This window comes from Erinaceus europaeus, chromosome 12 (assembly GCF_950295315.1).
Source record: "Erinaceus europaeus chromosome 12, mEriEur2.1, whole genome shotgun sequence".
NCBI lineage: Eukaryota > Metazoa > Chordata > Mammalia > Eulipotyphla > Erinaceidae > Erinaceus > Erinaceus europaeus.
Genome location: NC_080173.1, coordinates 34,505,027 through 34,526,845, shown reverse-complemented (window position 1 = coordinate 34,526,845; position 21,819 = coordinate 34,505,027). Strand labels below are relative to the sequence as shown.

The following is a 21,819-nucleotide window of genomic DNA, read 5'->3' as shown; positions in this document are numbered from 1 at the left end:
ATGAATATGGGATGATGTCACTCTCAGGCAGAAGTTGAAAAACAAGATCGGGGGGGGGGGGGGAAAACACAAGTAGAACCTTAAATGGAATTGGCGTATCTCACCAAAGTAAAAGACTCTGGGGTGGGTGGGTGGGTGGGGAGAATACAGGTCTAAGAAGGATGACAGAGGACCTAGTGGGGGTTGTATTGTTATATGGGAAACTGGGGGATGTTATACATGTACAAACTATTGTATTTACTGTTTAATGTGAAACATTAATTCCCCAATAAAGAAATTTTTTTTAAAAAAAGTGGCCATGTCTGCAAGTGAACAGAAAAAAAAAAAAAAAAAGGTGGGGGGATTAAAGTTGGAGACACAAAAGACAAAGGCATAAGAATGATAATGATGTCTCATTCCAAGGAACAAAGGTCAGTAAAAAAAGCAAGAGACTTCAGAAGCCTTGAGTCCTCAGTTCCACACCTGATGGATGCACTGTTTTCTGCAACTTACTCTGTCCTTTACCTCTATGGTGACAATATAGGTCAACTCTTATACTCAATTCTAATTACATAAAGGTAAATAATATGCAGGGTTCCTTTTAAGGATGTCACAGTTTAATTAGGAAAACAGACATACCAACAGTCTCACAGCATTGTGCAAGAACACTGAAGTGAGACACTTTTTCCAGACCACTAGAGAAGTCAGAGAATAATTCTGGAGAAGATGTACTATGAGCTGAGCCTTCTAGAATGTTTTTGTTTCATCAGGAAAAAGAAGAAAGTATTCAAGACAGGAGTAGGGGTATAGAGAAAGAAAGAAAGAAAGAAAGAAAGAAAGAAAGAAAGAAAGAAAGAAAGAAAGAAAGAAAGAAAGCAGTAGGGAATTAAGAAAAGGAACTGTGGAAGAGAACCTAGTGGGGGTTGACTGTTATGTGGAAAACTGGAAAATGTTATGCATGTAACAAACTTGTTTTTTACTGTCAATTGTAAACTATAAATCCTCCAATAGAGATGTAAGATAGAAAGAGAGAGAGGAAGAAAGAAAGAAAGAAAGAAAGAAAGAAAGAAAGAAAGAAAGAAAGAAAGAAAGAAAGAGGGAGAGGGGAGGGGAGGGGGAGAGAGGGAGGGGGAGAGAGGGAGGGGGAGAGAGGGAGGGGGAGAGGGAGGGGAGGGGAGGGGAGGGGAGGGGAGGGGAGGGGAGGGGAGAGGAGAGGAGAGGAGAGGAGAGGAGAGGAGAGGAGAGGAGAGGAGAGGAGAGGAGAGGAGAGGAGAGGAGAGGAGAGGAGAGGAGAGGAGAGGAGAGGAACTGTAGCAGTGAGGGTATAGGGATATGAGGGTGGGAGACACTGGCATTAATAGAACTTTGGTATTGCTGGAGTAAGGTGTGGTTAGCAGGAGAAACCAAGTAACTGAGAATAACTTAAAGAGATAATGGATTTTTGTTATGTAGGCAAAGGAATCATAGAAGATTTTTAATCAAAGAAACAAGTGGATGAAATTTCCCTTTAAAAACCAAAGGAATTTTTTTTTTTTTAAGATTTTCTTTAGTAATGAGAAAGGAGGAGAAAGAAAGTAAGAACCAGACACCACTCTGGTAGATGTGCTACTGGGGATTGAACTAGAAACCTCATGCTTCAAAATCCAATCCACTGTGCCACCTCCTGGACCACCAAGGAAATGTTTTCTGGGGGCCAGGCAGTAGCACAGCGGGTTAAGTGCACATGGCATGAAGCACAAGGACTGGTATAAGGATCCTGGTTCGAGCCCCTGGCTCCCCATCTGCAGGGAAGTCACTTCACAGGTGGTGAAGTAGATCTGCAGGTGTCTATCATTCTCTCCCCTTCCTCTCTCCATTTCTCTCTGTCCTATCCAACAACAATGACATCAATAACAACAATAATAAAAACAACAAGGGCAACAAAAGGGAAAATAAAAATAAATATATAAATTTTTTTAATGTTTTCTAATTCCATTCTCCAGTAACAAGAAGCCCAACTCCCACCCTTCTTTCTTTCTCCTCTTTCTCTCCTCCCAACCCTGAAACAGACACACACACACACACACACACACACACACACACACACACACATACATTTTCTCAAAACCCTCATCATGCCAGATGTGTTCCTTTCTGTCACCCTGTGACTAATAAATAGGAAGGCCATCAGCTAACAATAGTTGATCTGGGAGTTTGGATTCTAATCCTGCTCCATCATGACCAAATTTGTCAAAGCAAGGATTAATCTGATGTGATCTGTTGTAAAAATTGCAATAAAGTGGGTCAAAAAATCCCACCCTCAGCATCTTTGAAGGTGTCATGAAACTTACATAAAAGCTGTATCTTTGAGTCACGTTGCATCACATATTATGCTTCATTTATTATCTTATTAACTAACGTACCAACTGTAATAATCATCCTATAAATCACTATTTCTTCAACAAAGTAGGGGGAAAATACCAAATGTTGTGGTTTGTTAAGTATATACAAAAATTTAACATTAAATTAATTAATGAGAATTTCTCAAACCTTTACTTATCTGAGAGTCTGTTTAGGGTAATCTGTTTTGGTTTTATCATTTTCCTCCTAGTAAGAGCAGTATTATCTATCACCACTAAGAACATATACATCAATAACTAATACCTAGCTAATAAAAAACTAAGAAAGCCATACTAAAATATATTAGGAACACAAGACTTAAAAAAAAAAAAAAAAAAAAAAACAGCCACCTAGAAAAACATTTCCATTGGGTAATAATGCACTAGTACCTCAGCAAGGTACCAAAATCTCTCAGGAAGAAGCAAATGATTTCTCAAATTAAGTAGAAATATTACCTCTAAGAAGAAGATGCACAAACTTAGCAGGAGAATCAGTAGGTTTGGGGTTACTTTTTAATCAACGCAATTTACAGAGCATATTGTTTAAGCATCATTAATTGCCTCAGAACGTTTTCTTTTAATGGCATGCTTAACAATCTGACAATTGCCCACAAGGTGGCACCAAATTCATGCCCAGAAAACAACCAAGTGTTCTTTAATCATAAAGTGAACATTCCAAATATTCAACAGCCTCCTTTATAGTTTATCCTCAACAATGAACCAAATTTATAGATATTAGTTTCCTCTTCTCCCTATATGTTAGAAAATGTAAAGCCTCTTGCCACCTTTAAGAAAACTTTAAAAGTAGGCAGACTTTCTCTTAAGATAAACTTGTTCTACTTTTGTGTAGTTTTCAACAGGGAAAAAAAGTTTTAAGTATATATGGCCTAAAAATAAATGTCCTACTTCTTGGGAGAAAAATATTCTAAAACTAATTTGAACCACTGAATGGTACCCAGCAGTTGATTATTCTGTCCACTGTTTTAAATGTATCTGACTGAGCTCAGATGAACCCATGTAAATCTTTAAAGACAGATTATTATTTAAAAACTGAAATAGACTTGCAATTAATACTTAATGTAACAGGTCATGGTTATTTTTGAAGGATGAAATCTATTACAGGAGACTTTCGACTTCCTATCCTCTTCCATCTTACAAAGATTATTCTCAAGAAACTGGCATTAAACTCTGGGAACCTGTAATGAAAGTCATTCTGGGGACAGACACAATGCATCACTGTTAAGTTAGGGGGTATTTCTTCCAATTAAAATTGGTGCACTGTGACCAAAAACTCCTAGGAGCCAAGCCTTCCATTTTGAAAAGGCAGAGGATGTTCAGAGCAAAAGATTATATCCTCAAAGGGTCTGGCTTCCTGTTAGCAAGAAAAAGAAAGCTACATGCTAGAAAGAGAAATTCATTTGCTCCCACTTGCAACACTCACCACAATCAAGAAAGACCATGTGTGAAGGGCTTGTGTTATGAGTTCACCAACTTTTTAGATAAAAAAGTTAAAAGAATAAGGTAGATGAATTCCATTCTGAAGCCACAAAGCTACATATTACCAAGTATCACCCCAGTGGACACACCTAAGAAAATTCTCTAATCCTGTTTGCCATCCTGAGTCTTTTGTTCAGTCTCCAGAGCTTTGTTCCACTAAGGAAACACTTTTTTAAAACGTTTATTTATTTACTCTTTGTTGCCCTTGTTGTTTTATTATTGTAGTTATTATTGTTGTCATTGTTGTTGGATAGGACAGAAAGAAATGGAGAGAGGAGGGGAAGACAGAGAAGGGGAGAGAAAGATAGACACCTGCAGACCTGCTTCACTGCTGTGAAGCGACTCCCCTGCAGGTGGGGAGCCAGGGGCTCAAACCGTGATCCTTATACCGGTCCTTGCGCTTTGTGCCATGTGTGCTTAACCCACTGCACTACCGCCAGACTCCCAAGAAAATACTTTTAACTGAAACACCTTGTTTTCTAACTGCTTGTGATACAAAAGAAAGAAAGAGAGAGAGAGGAAGAAAGAAAGGAAGAAAGAGAGAAAAGTAAACTTCTTGTTTGCTTATTTCTGTCTTCCTTTTTAAAGCATTTTATTGGGGGGGGCCTACCAGTGGTTAGTCCAGATGTTGACTCATGTACAGTTTCTCATCTTGCAGTGAGACGTGTCTGCAATACACTCTTAACACCCACCCCCAGGATAGGCCATTTTCCATCATCATGTATCAGGACCCCAAAGCCCCCTCCAACCTCCTCCCTTCCCTTATTCCCCAGAGTCCTTTGCTTTGTTGCATATTTATGTTTCTCAAGCATGGTAGCACAGCACTCTTTAGCCATGTACAAATAGTAATGGCTTGAGCTCTCAGGGACAGAGCATTCTTGGAAGTTTATAGAGGTGCTTTCTGTAGCTCCTGCTACCCACCAATTTAGATACTCTTGTCAGCTGGCCAGAGAGGCAAAGAGTAACAAGGATGGGGTCTTCTCAACAGTGATCACAGAGCCTGCTGGTTTGTCCCTCTGAACCCTGCAGGCCTTCAGTGCTGGACCTGCTACTCTGCCTCACCCTCCAGGTTCCAACCAGACAACCCGTTTCTCAGAAAATAAAGTCTTTTCCAAACAATGATCTCAGCTCAGGGCAACCTGGCAGGCTGTTTTAGCTCTAGTGTTCCAGATTGTTTTTTTTAAATGCTGTACAGGGGCTAGAGAAATAGCTCGATGAGTTAGCAAGGTTGCATGCCTGAATGCCCAGGTCCTGTTCTTGGCACCATTATATACCAAAAATACAGAGTTCTGATACCTTTTTCTTCCCCTCTCCATCTTATACAAATAAACAAGTTAAAAAGAAATAATAATAAATAAAAGTACTGTATTAATATTTTCTTGTCTTTATTAATTACTTAGAGGATAGCAATAAAGGAAAACTGAGAAGGAATGGGAGTGATAGAGGGAGAGAGAAAGACACCTGCAGCACTGTTTTACTACTTGTGAAGCTTTCACCCTGCGGGTAGGGACCAGGGTCTTGAACACCGGTACTTGTGCCTTGTAACATGTGTGCCCAATCAATTATTTTAAGCCCACAATACTACTTTTTGATATCACAGGATTTAGCCCAAATTCACACAATACTGTAGTCACAGAAATATGTATCATTCAGCAATGCAAGGATATAAGGCTTTAATGGGAATTTCAGTATTAGAATCCATAATAATAAATATCTCTTGGGATGGAGCTTTTGATTAAAATAGGTAGGAATCTACAATTTATTTGCTATCTGCAGTATTAAGCATGTATTCAGATCCATTTAAAAGCCAATTTCATGCCCATGTATGGACAACCAGGTAAAGAAATTATGGGGGGTGGGAGTTGGACAGTAGCACAGCGGGTTAAGTGCACATGGCGCAAAGCAGGACCAGTGTAAGGATCCTGGTTGCAGCCGCTGGCTCCCCACCTGCATGGGGGTCGCTTCACAGGCAGTGAAGTAGGTCTGCAGATGTCTATCTTTCTCTCCTCCTCTCTGTCTTCCCCTCCTCTCTCCATTTCTCTCTGTCCTATCCAACAACAATGACAGCAACAATGGCAACAATAAGAACAACAAGGGCAACAAAATGGGAAAGGTGGCCTCCAAGAGCAGTGGATTCATAGTGCAGGCACCAAGCCCCAGCAATAACCCTGAAGGAAAAAAGAAGAATAAGAAGGAGGAGGAGGAGGAGGAGGGGGAGGAGGGGGAGGAGGGAGGGGGGAGGAGGGGGAGGAGGGAGGGGGGAGGAGGGGGAGGAGGAGGGAGAGGAGAGGGGGGAGGAGGGGGAGGAGGAGGAGAAGGAGAAGAAGGAGAAGAAGAATTTTAAAAGAGGAAATTGTGGGATATATCTTCAATGGAATACTCCTATGCAATTTTAAAAGATGGTATTGTGTCCCTCAGGGAAAAACAGATGGAACTGGAAGTGGTTATCCTTAGTGAAGGAAGCAAAAGACTACATGGTGGTTTTGCTCATATATGGAATATAGAGGATTGAAATACATGAACTTGACAGAGGCAGTGTGTAAGAGTGAGAAAGAGAGAAAGAAGAGGAGATGGAGAAGGAAAGAAAGAAAAAGGAAAGAAGAAATGGAGGAGGAGGAACAGCAGCAGAAGCAGCAGCAGAAATTGGAAGAAGAAGAGGAAGAAAAGGAAGAAGAGCAGCAGCAGCAAACTAAGATTTTCTGAGAACTATAGCAGCTATTGCTGTGGTGATGCAATAAGATGCAGTGCAAACCATACTCCTATAATTTTATGATCTTATAAAACCTTATTAAGTCACTAGTAAAAAAACCCAAAAACCTGATTTCATAATAGCAAACTTCCAAAGGACCCATGAAAAATCCTTGAAAGTACAACTCAGCAGCACTCAGCCATACTGACCACAAGCTACATGAACCATGTGGTTAGCAAGGAAATAAAGGCACCTAATTTCTGCTCTCAGAGATAAGAGTTACACTGTAATGGGGAGCAGAATCAATACAAGGTCTCTACAAGGTCATCCATCAGGTACGATACAAAAAAGGAGCAATTACTCACCCATGTTTTCTAGATTTCACCTTTACTAGAACAATCCTTAATTAAAGGAAAAGGAAAAGAACAAAATACAAAACTAAAAAGACTAAGAAGACGTTACCGAGAGCCAAAAAAAAAAAAAAAAAAAAAGATGGCTCACGGGATGAAGAAATAGTCTCATGTGGGCTGGGGAGATAGCATAAATCCAAAAGACTTTCATGCCAGAGGTTCTGAGGTCCCAGGTTTAACTGTCAGCACCTCTATAAGCCAGAGCTGAGTAAGTGCTTGGTCACTTTCCCACTCCCCTCACCTGTGTGTGTGTGTGTGTGTGTGTGTGTGTGTGTGTGTGTTCCTTCCTCAAAAAGATAAAAATAAAATAATTTTATAAAAAAGAAGAGGAAGAAATGATTTTCTTTCAGCTCACTGCGGGGAATTTAGTTCTTCAAGTAAAGGAACGGCAGTACGCTCATGAATTTCAAGCCCTTCAGTCTGTCTCTGTCTGATTTCCTCTAATCCCACTAAAATGCTAGCAGACCCACACCCCTGCCTAGGAACTTCACCACAGCTTTCTCACCTTATACCATGGACTCCACCTACCAGCGCTCATTCTAATTCATCCTTAAAGATATATTTAGACTAAAAACCTGAGTTTTGCACAAGCACACACAGCCATAGTTCATAATTGCATACAACACTCACTGTTTTTGTCAGAAATACTTCCACAGTCAACATTCCTCACTAGACCACGAACTCCATCAAGACAGAAACTTTTCCCTGCTAATAATCACTATGTCCTCAACACTTACAAACTAAAAGCACTTAAAAGTAATTATCAGGAAGTCAGGTGGTAGCACTGAGGGTAAAGTGCACATGGAGCAAAGTGCAAGGACCTGCATGAGGATCCGGGTTCAAGCCTCCGGCTCCCCACCTGCGGAGGGGGGGGGGGGTCAATTCACAGGTGGTAAAGCAGGTCTATAGGTGTCTATCTTTCTCTCCCCCTCTCTGTCTCCCCTCCTCTCTCGATTTCTTTCTGTCCTGTCCGGCAACAATAGAAATGACAACAATAATAATAATGACAACAATAAGGGTAACAACAAGGGCAACAAAATAGAAAAAATGGCTTCCAGGAACAGTGGATTCATAGTGTAAGCACTGAGTGCCAGCGATAACCCTGGATACAGAAAAAAAAAAAAAAGTAATTATCAAATTATAGTATTTTAATCTTTAGTAACTTAACCTCTCCCAAAAAGGCACAAAACAAAGCTGTCTCAATTAAATAATTGCTCTTTACTGTAAAGCTGTTTATTTAAATAATAAACTACCTTCCTTCACAAAATATTATATAAATTAGCTTTTCAAATAATATTAGGATGAAGAATTTAATAGCAACAATAACAAAAAAGGATTATTTATTTCAGTAATCCCATCTGTTGAAATTTAACATTCTGTTTTCTCTAGAGAATACACTCCATTATCCCTGGCTTTTAACCCGGCTATACCTGTATTGCTAGGACTTATTAGAGCAAACATGCAGAAAGAGGCAGATGGTTATTTCAAATATCACATAAAACAAAATACCCTTTTACATTTGTAAAATAAATATGATTTCATTGCTCATATCTCTTGGATAAAGAACCAAGAAGAAGAAGCAAGGAAAGCAAACATAAGAAGACCCTAAGCCTTTCAGAATGTATTAACCTAGGTTAAGCTGGTCACTTACGCCTTGATGCCCAGAAGCACAATCTGACCTCTATGTCCCTAAAAAGAGCCCTTCTCTCCTTCAGCTCCTCCTCGCCCACTTCTCCACTTTGTCCCCGCTTCCTGGTCAGCACACTCAAGGGCCTGATAGCACTATGATTTCATATAGTCTGCTGAACACAAAACTCAGAATTACTGCAACCAAGTCTCCTACTATCCAATAAATGTCTGTCCCACTGCTCAGAGTGAGGAACCAGGAGCTGAACTCCTTTGTGCCCCCCCCCACCAAAACCTCAAGAAGTTTCAAAAAAAAAAAAAGAAAAAAATTCCATCCCTTAATAAAGGGAAGGCCCAGGCACCAGCATAGGATGTATTGACCATGAAAATGGATTAAATTTATTGCCTTTCTAGCTGTTCTTTTTTTATTATTTATTTATAAAAAGGAAACACTGACAAAACCATAGGATAAGAGGGGTACAACTCCACACAATTCCCACCACCAAACTCTGTATTCCATCCCCTCCCCTGATAGCGTTCCTATTCTTTAACCTTCTGGGAGTATGGACCCAAGGTCATTGTGGGATACAGAAGGTAGAAGGTCTGGCTTCTGTAATTGCTTCCCTGCTGAACATGGGCATTGACAGGTCAATCCATACTCCCAGGCTGCCTCTCTCTTTCCCTAGTGGGGTGGGGCTCTGGGGAATCAGAGCTCTAGGACACATTGGTGGGGTTGTCTGTTCAGGGAAGTCTGGTTGCCATCATGCTAACATCTGGAACCTGGTGGCTGAAAAGAGAGGTAACACACAAAGCCAAACAAATTATTGACTAATCATGAAACTAAAGGCTGGAATTGTGCAGATGAAGAGTTGGAGGTGTTCTCCATTTTGTAGATAGCTAGTAGGCATATTTTAGTTATATTCCAAAGGGCCTGTAACTTTACTAGGTTTTTTTTTCTAGCTGTTCTTTCTGTTATCAAGTCAATCATCAGTTCATCGCCTAAGCAAATCAGAAATAAGAAGGGAGCATTCTTTTATCTATGTAACATCAGTTGATTCCATTGTGCCCTAGTGTTACTGGATCATCCACTCAACAATTTTCACTATGTGACAAAGATCATTATACTTTATACTCCATCTGGTAGGTATTTAAGGACATGATCATGTATTCTCAGTTCGAAACACACAGCCTATTGTTTAAGAACTGGACTGATGTAGAAAAAAACTGTAGGATGCACCAATTAAATCCTTATGGGGTGCACTGATGAAAACCAAATATACTGGACCCCAATATGGATGTTTATTCTCATAAAGGCCAATGATAGCACCAAGACACATTATGGAGACTCAGCTTATGAGCTCTGAAAACAACACATGCTGGGGCCAGGCAATGGTACACCATGTGCAAGTACCAGGGTTCAAGCCTCCAAATCCCCAACTGGTGTGTGTGTGTGGGGGGGGTTCATGGGCTGTGAAGCAGTGCTCTCCCTCCCTACCTCCTCCTTTCCTTTCAATTTCTCTCTGTCTTATCAAATAAATGAAAGCAAAAATGGCCACCATGAGCAGTGACTTAATCATACAGGCACCAAGCCCCAATAATAATATAATAATTATTATTATTACTATTTTTAGTATTATTGGTATTAAGAAACAACAATTTGAATGCAGGTGTGTCTTTAATGTGTTTGTCCAACTATTAATTTTACAGTTTTTATTGAATATATATTCTATGCCAGTCCCTGGAGAAACAGCAGTAAAAAAGAGAGGCACAGCACAACTATCAGGAAACTAAAGTCTAGTTTGAAAGGCAAGAACTTATCCAAACATTACTCGGAGAAGCTGCAGTATTTTACTCTGAAAGTAAAATACTGATGTTATGGTTCAACTAATGAATGAAAAATGGATGGTTTGTGAAACAATCTTTTGTATGGTAAAAGACAAAAAAGCATTAGGAGATGCATAGCTGAGGCAAGGTTACCTAATTAATAAACAATGGAAGTATTTATACAACGATGCAGGGATAGGGAGTGAAAGAGAATAATGATAACAGTAGAGAAAGATGTCTAAAAAACAGAGTCACCCAGTAGACTGCACATTATCATGTGCAAGAACTCAGGTTCAAATCCCCAGTCCCCACCTGAAAGGGGGAAACTTCAAAAGCAGGAAAGCTTCAAAAATGGTGAAGCTTTTATAGTGTAAGTTTCTAAACTTACATGTCATGGTCTTACATGTCTGTTTTACATCAGAACTTATAAAAAAAAAGAAAGAAAGAAAGGAAGGAAGGAAGGAAGGAAGGAAGGAAGGAAGGAAGAAAAGAAAAGAAAAGCACCTTACATTAGAAAAGAAGTCTGCAGTCTTTTTTCTAGTAAATAAATGGGCATGAATGTATACCAACCTCATTGTCTCCCCCAGAGAGCATAGTTCTAGCCTTCTTCCTCCTGAGATCAGGGTCCCTATCTTCTGCTTTTTGCCTTAGCTCAAAAACTCTACCAACAAACAGGAAATTCCACTGCTCAAAGATCTTGGTATCATGCCCCAGCTTTCCACTCAGAACTCAATAAATCAGCCTCAATCATCTTGGACATGATGTGATCTAGCCCACAAGAATCCTCCTCAGAGCTCCTAAATTTTAATAAACCCAATCTATGGAGTGGCAATGACTTATGTACCTCAGTATTCTCTTGTTGCTTTCAAATTTCTTTAATATCTGGTTGAGAATTTTTACATTTTCTCTGTTGAAATAATTGGTACATTTTCTGTCTCCTGACTCAACCCCATCTGAGAAAAACTCAGTCCAGCAATTTCAAAATAACTCTAACCCTTTTGTCTTTCTTGAGCACTGTGATGTACACATATACTTTGAACTTTATTTAAAATCCCACAAGCTGCTCTCAAATCCAAAGATGCTCAGATTTCTGGAACTTTACGAGCCCCCTTTTCTCCCCTCAAATTTCCTGTACCCTTACTTTCTCTCATTTTTTCTTTTTTGTCTTCCTCTCCAATGCCTTTCCTCTTGATTCACTACCACTATATTTCAAGAACCAGCCTGTCATAAGAAATGAGCTTCACAGAGGGAGGGAGGCAAAGTTGAGCCTACTGTCCAAGGCATTTGGAGTTCTTTTGTCACATTAGAAGTTACACACTAAAATAAGAAGGCAGACACAGGAGAGAAGACAGCAAGGTATAGAATACTTTGGGATTCCAAAGGTGTCATAGTGTGTGTGCAGCACTGCAACTATATTCAGCCTCTAAGCTAGAGAGAAGTTAAGGGGGCCCATGGAAAAAGCCAAGTGTGCTCCCTATCTAGATGACAAGAGTTCTAATTTTTCAAGGAAGGCTGATAAAGCAAGATTTTCAGTGAAATCTCTACCTCTTTTTAATTGGCTCAACTTTCCTTAACACCTGTACAGGGCAAATAGAATTTGCTCAGTCTTGCCTGTGCGCCCTGCTTGTTACCACCATCTTATGCTACTCCCAACATCTGCATTCAATTTAGTCCACTTTTTTGTGAAAATTTTGTGGCTACAACTGTTTATCATTTTTAATAATTAGCTGCAAAGTTCTGAATGATAACAGCAAAACAAAAAATAAGATTCTTTCCTTGCCATTTTTCCAAGTTACTACAAAAATGAAAAAAAGAGTTGAGTAAGTGAAGATATTACTTGATTTAAACTCATAAAATCTGGAGTTCAACTCCAAATAAAAATTAACAGAAAGGGGCCAGGGAGATAGCATAATGATTAAGCAAAAGACTTTCATGTCTGAGGCTTAGATCTCGGGTTCAATCCCCAGCACTATAATAAGCTAGAACTGAGAAGTACTCTGGTAAATAAACAAATAACAGAAGAAAAGCTCTTAAAAGCACAGCTCTTAGTTTATTTTAGAAGGTGGTAGTACATTATTTTTTTAAGTAATATTTACAGAACAGCCTGTTCTAAAGTTCTAAATGACACAAATAGAGTAGGCCTGGTGTATACAAGCCAAAATGGTGACAGTGAAATTAGGGCTTGATCCTGTGGAAATTACCCTCTGCTCATCTCACCAACACCTAAAGTTCCAAAATGGAGAACTTCTCATTTGACTCCGTCAACTATTTGGGTATGCATAAGGTCACACGCCCACTAACCTCCCAAATCCCACCCTCCATAAACAATTATCCAATCTGTGAGCAAAAGGCTTACTGGCTCTATAATTACCAGATGTGAACTTAAAAATCTTGTCCTTTTAAAAGCTCAGCTACATTCCCAGCCACACTTTTTATCAACCTCAGAGCAAACTCCAAAGTAGTATGATGCAAGCTGCCTGGGATTATCTAACACCACAGAACAAGGAGAAATTCACCTGCTGGGGGACAGAGCAGGGTCAGTAAGACCAGAGTTGGGGGTAGAGATGAAGAGAGAGGTTAAATTCTTTATTCTGACATGTCCTTTGTGTTTTTACTACAGAAGGGGAAAATGCAATTTCCCACTGTCAACTTGTTTTGTTTCACTTCTACAAGTGCTTATATTGTCAGCTACAATAACTGCTATCCTATCTATTAATATCCACAACCTGACTCTCCAAAATCCACAAAGGAGTCTGAGAAGGCCTCTGCAGAAGGTATAAGAATGTGCTATAGGGTGTGCCCTACACTCTTTGTTGGCCCTTTGTATCTTCAGTTCACTGATTCTGACTCTAAATATGTTTATCATTTTAGCATGATAATGAGAATAAAAGGTAACCAAAGGTCAGGTGGGTTTCACTGGGTAGACTCCACTGCCCAGCTCTGTCCAGTCAAGTGTCAGAGGTTCTTATAAGTACACTGGTATTTGTAAGATTCTGTCTTGGTTCAATCAAAGTCCAAAAAATTTAATAATGGGTGCTCCCATGTAGGGGTAGTTTGATTTCATTTTTCCAAGCCCCAGAGTTAATCTCAGTTTTTCTAGAGAAAAGCAATGCAGAGTTGCAAAAGGTTTTAATTATTTGATTACAAAGAGGGAGAAAACAAAATGGATGATACTATTTAATGATGCAAGGTACCCACCATGCCCCTAGCTCTCAGCAATATGCCTCCTCCACAGCTCTCTGAGGGCAGAGATCATGTGTCTACAATATTGTGTCTGGCACAAGGTGTGTGTTCTCTTTATCTAAGAAATGATTATTTCCACGGGATAATCTTATAGTCCAGGCATTTTTATTCCCATTGAGCAGTTAAAGAAACAGAGTAATTCTTTAAAGTACTGATTCTGAAGGAGCATAAAGAACTTTTCCTAGTGAAAGATAAAACCAGGGGTTATTTTGATAGATCAGATGCCTGCCCTTGTCAAAACAAGTGACGGAATATTGGGAACAAAAAATAGAGCTGAACTTCCAGGGGATATAAAATAATAGACATTTTGTTCCACTCCTCTTACAGTTCTTTAATATTTGAGATAACATGACTTCAAGTAAGATAGACAAAGGCAACAGTTGCTTTTTCAATAAAATTTTATTTGTAGAACCATATGCATAAAAAGTCTTATTGTGGCAATGATGTAGGGCAGCCTTACTTAAGAGGAAAAAAAAGTGAGAGAGACAGGAAAATACAAAAAAAAAAAAGAAGAAGAAGAAGAAGAAGAAGGAAGGAGAAAAAGAAAAGAAAGGAAAAGAAAAAGAAAGGAAAGGAAAGAAAGAAAGCTAACAATTCAGAAAACTAGGTGGTTCATTGTGTGTTCTTTTCCAAATTTTGCAGAATCACACTTGAAGTGACAGATGTGTAGAAGGAGGTTCACACTCAGAAAGACAGGAGAACTATTTTGGGTAAGTTTGTTAGGGGAATTGGCAGAATGCCTAGAGATCTAGTGCACAGATGTAGCTCTGCTGTGTGCATTCATTCATTCATGCACACATTCATTCAGATACGCCATGCAACAGACACTTACCAAGTCCCTACTGTGAGCCCGGGTCATCAACATAAGCCAGAGATTACCATGGGGAACCAGACATAGTCCCTGCCCTTAGAAAGTTCATAATTGGGGGCTGAGTGGTAAAGCACCCTGTTAAGTGCACATAGTAGAAGCGAAAGAACTGGAGCAAGGATTCTGGTTTGAGCCTCCAGCTCCCCACCTGCAGGGAGGTCACTTCACAGGTGGTGAAGCAGGTCTACAGGTGTCTATCTTTCTCTCCTCCTCTTTGTCTTCCCCTTCTCCCTCAATTTCTCTCTGTCCTATTCAACAGCAGCAACAACAATGGGAAAAAAGATGGCTGCCAGGAACAATGCATTCTTAGAGCAGGCATCAAGCCCCAGCAGTAACCCTGGAGACAAAGGAAGGAAGGAAGGAAGGAAGGAAGGAAGGAAGGAAGGAAGGAAGGAAGGAAGGAAGGAAGGAAGGAGGGAGGGAGGGAGGGAGGGAGGGAGGGAGGGAGGGAGGGAGAGAGAGAGAGAGAGAGAGAGAGAGAGCTCTCATAACTCTAGCAGAAAATATCAAGCAAGAAATAAGTCAACTAATACTGACCATGGTGGAGTATGCCCTGGGATTGCAGGAGCTTAGCTTTATGGAATAAGACTTCTTAGAGGTGACAAATGGTCCCGGAGGTGGTGCAGTAGATTAAGCCTGAGGTTGCAGAAACAGTATATGTGGCCTGCAAAGCCTAAAATGTTTACTTATCTGACAACTTACAGAAAAGTTTGCTCAACCCTGATTTAGAGCCTAAACTCTACAATTAGACAGAGATAGGCCTAAATTTCAGCTCCAGAGTTTATTAATTATGCTATCTGGGTGGTAAGTGATGCTAACCCCTAGATTCACTGGTAAAATGTGGGTAATGATGCATACTTGGCTTAGGAAAAATAAGTCAGGTCAGTTATAAAGACAGTTGGACAACTTCCAGTGCCTTTAAACTTGAATTAGCTAACAAATCTCTGGTTTAGGAAAAGTAGATAAAGGAAACAATATGTGAGCTTGAGACAGAGACACTGAAAAACATCATCAAATGCCAAGGACTGGCAGATGTTGATTCTTATGTAACCACTTACCCCATAAAGGTATGAAAGTCAAGGGCATGTAAATGGACTAAGTTCCAAAAATGATCCTTTTTCAAAAATCACAAACCATTGTAAGGGAAGAAAATACTGTTCTAAAGCATGTCAGATGTCTTTGTTAAACAATAAAAGAGTCCCCATCCTTTGTTAGTAAAAGTAGAAGCTGTTTGCATATTAACATGAGGATGCATTATAATTCCAGGAAGGAGAAACTACTAACCCACTTTTCAACAGATAGAAATCTAAACCTATGCACCACATAATGAGTCAAATGACCATTCCAGTGAATTTTCTACCAACAAGGGAAATGCCATGTTGTATATTTCCATGTCCTGTGATTCAGTCTCCTGGCATAGTCTGATTCCTCTTTCCATCTTACTTGGTTTATTTTTTTCCCTTTTTGTTTGGTAAATAATAAACAAGTCCACTGAATCCCAAAATAACATTAAACCTTGGAGACCATGCCCACACTGGTGAGAAAACTAAAATTGTTATGCCTATACCAGCACTATTCTCTCCACAGGGAGCTGATGAATCAGACTGGACAGGACCACTCAGTCTCTGAAATTTCTCAGGAGCATCTTGATTATGCCCAATTAGTGAGGCTATACACAGAAGCCCAGTGAATCAGGCAGCCTCCCAACCCAGCCTAAGTCAGCAGGACTGGAAACTCAAGGCCATTAGCTAGCTCCTGCTATTTCCTACCTCTGAAAGAATCAAGTTCAAGCTGGTTGTGAAAGGCAGTGACTGCTTTGTACAATCAAGTACAGATAATTTTGAAAGGGTTCATGCAAAATTCAAAGCAATGGCCATATCCCAAAATCACTAGTAGTCACATTTGGAATTCTTTGAAGGTTGTTCTTTGAAACAACAGAGCCAGTTTCTCAAATAGAATTTTCCTAGGCTAATTAGAACGCCCACCCTCCACCTCAGCTCTCTGAGCACATGACAAACAACATTAGGAAACTGTAATATAGGTCTATACCAATGCCTGGGGTTAAGGGGCCCTGCCTGGTCTGAAGTTCATTGAAGCATTAGTGTGATTCTTCAGCAGTGGATGAACTATGTGGATATACTATGGGGGTGGATGAGTCACAAGTTAAAATTTAATTTAGAGCCTAAGTAGTCAACTAACTGTTGTCTGTCTATGCAATTCATTTCACAGCTAATTCCTCAACCAAGGCCTTCAGACCTACCAGGAACTAACCAGCATGACATATAAAAATGTCACTAACAGAGGATAAAATTTAACTCTGCTATGTGTAGCCTTATTCTGAGTCCCCTTCCTCTCCTGGAGTCTGCTTATGTAAATTTTACACATTCTCCATGACTCAATTACCTAAATCAAATTCTGTATCTTGACCAACTCCAGCCAACTCTTGCCTTATTCTCTAAATACTGAGCATCAGGGCAGCTATTTGTTGAGCTCTTCCATTCCAGATATCATGTCCAACTCTTTATATAACTGACCTGACTTAATTTTCCTAAGCCAAGTATGTATCATTACCCACATTTTACCAGTGAATCTAGGGGTGAGTGTCACTTACCACCCAGATAGCATAAGTAATAAACTCTGGAGCTGAAATTTAGGCCTATCTCTGTCTAATTGTAGAGTTTAGGCTCTAAATCAGGGTTGAGCAAACATTTCTGTATATTGTCAGATAAGTAAGTGTTCTAGGCTTTGCAGGCCATATATACTGCGTCTGCAACCCCAACTCAGTGGGTCAATGTAGTATGGAGGCAGCTTTACCCTATGTATTCAAAATGGAAGTAAATATTCTAATAGAAAATTACTATTCCCATTTGAGTGGATGTGCTGTGAGAAGTGAAAGTACTTCTTAAGGTTACTCCACTGGCTAGATATAGGTGAGAATTAGAACCTAGGCAGCTGAGCATCATTTCTCAGCCTCCTAAGACTGTGGTTGGCCAGCTGGCACCAACACTTCTATCAATGGTATAAGCATCCCAAATGGAGTTCAAGCCTCCTGACTGTTCTACTACCCATAAGTGCTCACAGGAGATATTTTATGGCTCTCACTGATGATCCTGGTCTCTGATGCACACTTCACACTGAGTGTTTCTCTCTGCTCTGAACAGACAGTAAATATTTCAATGAGCTAAAATCAAATGTCATTCAGAAAGCCTGATTTCATATTATTTTGTTACACTATTAAATTTCATGCAATGAATGAATTAAGGGAATAAGTACATGATGTCCTACAAGGTAATTTTTCCAAAATTATAAATAAATATTGCAAGCACTGAGGAAATCACTACTTAGGTGTTGTTGATTCTATTCTGAGGCACCAGCATGCCATACTAAACCTCCTTGTTCATATATTTCCTCCTATATAAGACTTCATCTGCTGACCTCAGTGATGTATCCCAGAACCTCATCTCTCTATACCCCTATCCCACAAGGGAAAGAGAAAAACAGGCTGGGATTATGGATCAACCTGCCAATGCCCATTTCCAGCAAAGAAGCAATTACAGAAGCCAGAACTCTCACTTTCTGCACCCCTAAAAGAATGCTGGTCCATACACCCAGAGGGGGAACAATGTTATGGGGAGATGACCAAAGGGCTCTGAATTGCAATTCCATCAAGATCCCAAGACCCGGAGAGAGAAGAGAAAAAAAGGATCAAATCAATGGGGTTTACAGTTAACAATATTTATATACTTTTCCCATATTTGGGAGCTACTCTCTCCCCTTATCCAGCTTTCTGGTCCTTTTTCCAACTTTGACACCATCCACCCAGACAGTAACTTAGGTCATATGCATATTATATGTCAAGTGCAAGCAAAAAACTAATACTATACCTAAAATGGACCTACTAGCTTTTTCCAAAACAGAGATCCCAAATCTTCATCTGTAGTATTCCAGCCTTTAGGTTCATGATTAGTCAACAATTTGTTCTACTTTATATCTTACCTCTTTTTTAGCCACCAGATTTCAGATGTTACCATGATGCCCACCTGACTTCACTGGGTGGATGACCACAACATGTGTCCTGGAGCCCTACCTCCCGAGTTCCCTACCCCACTAGGGAAAGAGAGAGACAGGCTGGGAGTATGGATTGACCTTTCAATGCCCATGTTCAGCAGGGCAGGAATTACAGAAGCCAGAACTCTCACCTTCTGCACCCCATAATGACCCTAGGTCCATACTCCCAGAGGGATAAAGAATGGGAATGCTATCAATGGAGAGGAATGGATAGGGAGTTCTGGTGGTGGGAATTGTATGCAGTAGTAGTGCCCCTCTTATCCTATGGTCTTGTCAATATTTCCACTTAAAAATTTTAAAAAGGAAGGACATTAAAAAGTAGCAATAGGGGGGTCGGGCGGTGGCGCAGAGGGTTAAGCGCATGTGGCGCAAAGCGCAGGGACCGGCGTAAGGATCCCAGTTCGAGCCCCCAGCTCCCCACCTGCAGAGGAGTCACTTCACAGGCGGTGAAGCAGGTTTGCAGGTGTCTTTCTCTCCCCTTCTCTGTCTTCCCCTCCTCTCTCCATTTCTCTCTGTCCTATCCAACAACGAATTGCGTCAACAAGGGCAATAATAATAACCACAACGAAGCTACAACAAGGGCAACAAAAGGGGGGGAAAATGGCCTCCAGGAGCGGTGGATTCATGGTGCAGGCACCGAGCCCAGCAATAACCCTGGAGGAGGAAAAAAAAAAAAAGTAGCAATAGGTATAGGTGTGAGTTTCAAAAGAAAGGAAATATATATATTTTTATAGAGTACAGCCTAGAATGTTCCTAGCTGTGACCACAGAATGCAAGCTCAGACCTACAGGGATGCAAAGGTTACACAGGTTCCTGTAATGAATATGGTCCCTAGCTCAGATTGAAGAGATTTACAGCTGACAGTATTTATATACTTCTCCCATATTTGAAGCTACTTTCTTCCCAGATCCAACATTCTAGTCCTATTTACAACTCTGACACCATCTACCCAGACAATACTTTTAGTCCACTTGCATGTTAGCTGTTGGGCTCAGTCAAATGTTGGTAAAGTCATGAAGTATACCTAAAATAGACTTCCTAACATTTACCAAAATGAATAACCCAAATTTCATCTGCTCTGTTCTTACCTTTAGGTTCCTAATTATTTTTTCTGCTTTATATCTTAATGCTTTTCAGCCACCAAGTTGCAGGTGCTACCATGATGCCAACCTGACTTCACTGGGCAGACAGATGACCTCACCAATATGCCCTGGAACCCCACCTCCCCAGAGCTCTGCTCCACTAGGGAAAAATAAGGACATATTCCCAGAGGGATAAAGAATAGGGAAGCTTCCAATGGAGGGAAAGGTATATGGAACTCTGGTGGTGGGAATTATCCTACAGTTTTGTCGATCATTATTAAATCAATAAAAATAATAATAACAGAGATACAGTTGTAGGAGGGTCAGCCCAGGTTCAAGCGCCAGGGGTGGGGATTCTGGTGGGCTGGAACCTAGTGTACAGGGGTGGGCTTGTGCAAGGGGAATAGGGATGAGAAAATGACAAAAATCTCCCAGACGGGACTGCTGGGGGACCTCGATCTGGAAGTCCATGGGCACTGGGGAGAGTGAGCTCGCTTAGCTGCCTGTGCTTAGTGTCAGTACTTGAGTGCTGGACAGAGTGCGCGGCCCGAACCTGCCACTTTAGGCCAGGGGTCAAGTCACCTGCTCAAGATTCTGGTTTCTCTGACTTAAAGAAAATACATAAAGTTAAAGATCTAGTTACTTTTATCGAGGGATACATTAACTCATGGGCATCAGTTCATCTAACAAATAAAAAGTTGCGGATTTTCTGGGGAAGATGGCGGACTGAGAAGCTGCTAGGCTTGAGCTCTGATCACATCTTCTGGAAACGGTAGGATTTTCTGCCTTTAGCAGGCCAGTCAATAAGGGGTCCTAGCAGTGACACCAAGGAGGTGACTATAACTTAATTTGGGTTAAGAATTAGAGTAGAGGTGGCGCGGACTAGCGGGCGGGCTGCTACAGACTTCCCAGTCTGCGGCGGGCAAGGCGGGTGCGCCGGGCATTGTCCTCGCCCGGGAAGGCGGCTCCTCCGCCGGTTGCAGAGTGCTGCTGGGCAGCCGGCAAAGGACCGGGAGGGAGCACTGTAGCTCGGGGGCTTCCTCTTGGGAGTCTCCAGGGACCACCGCGACCCTGAGGGCAGATCCGAGGACATCCTTGAGTACACCTCTCATTGGATCAAAAGAACTTGGAGCTAGTTTTCATCTTTGAGAAATCCTTTAAAAAAGCTTCGGGGGGGGGGGGGGGGAGTTTCCCGGAAGATGGCGGACTGAGAAGCTGCTAGTGGCTGAGCTCTGACCACATCTCCTGGAAATGGTAAGATTTTCTGCCTTTAGCAGGCCAGCCAATAAGGGGTCCTAGCGGCGACACCAAGGAGGTGACTATAACTTAATTTGGGTTAAGAATTAGAGTAGGGAAAAAGGGGGGGAAAAAAAAAGGAAAAAAAAATTTTTTTTCTTCCTTTTAATTTTCAAGCATACCTCCTTCCCGCCCCCCCCCATAACCAGTCCTTTTCTTTACCAAATTCCTGTCCCACCACAGAGTATCATGAATTCTAAGTCTATACCCTTCTGAAACCTCTGGCCTTTATTCTTTCTAAGTAGCCAACACCCCCACCTCACCCCGCATAGCTAATTAAATAATTAAAAATAAATACATTAAAAAAACCCTTTCCTTTCACTGCCCTTTTATGACTGTTCTTTTTCTTATCTTTTTCTTTTTTTTCTCTCTCTCTTTCTTTCTTTTTTTTCTTTTTCTCATTCTTTTCATCCCTTCTTCCTTAATCCTACAGCTTCCAAAGTCACAGCCCCCAGCCCCCACACCAACAAACAGTGTGCTTTTTGAATTCACTGATACACATTTGGGAATTTCCTTTCACTGCTCTTTAATTACAGCTCTTTTTCTTATCTTTTCCCTTTTCTCTCTCTTGCCTCTCCCTCTCTCTCTCTTTTTTTTAATCTTGTCATACACTTCTTCCTTCTTCTTTGCCTGTCTGAATTTGTGAATTATTTTGGGGAAGAAATCTGACTCAGAGTGGACTCTCTATGTGTATATCTCTGCTCTAGTTCCCTTTGCCCTCTTGTTACCCCTAGAATATACAGTGGATAGTAGATTTGCATAACTGTCTATTCTTGCTATCCTTTCTTTTTTCTTTCTTCACTGGGATTTGGTTACTATTTTTTCACGGACTGGAGAAATTGTGTAGCTAACTGGTAAC

At 40.7% G+C, this 21,819-nt stretch overlaps 1 protein-coding gene across 8 annotated transcripts in view; it reads right to left on the bottom strand.

The window, feature by feature from the left end:
* Positions 1-21,819, bottom strand: part of ERC2 (ELKS/RAB6-interacting/CAST family member 2) — a 1,141,350-nt gene that overhangs the window by 937,792 nt on the left and 181,739 nt on the right. The window lies entirely within an intron of this gene.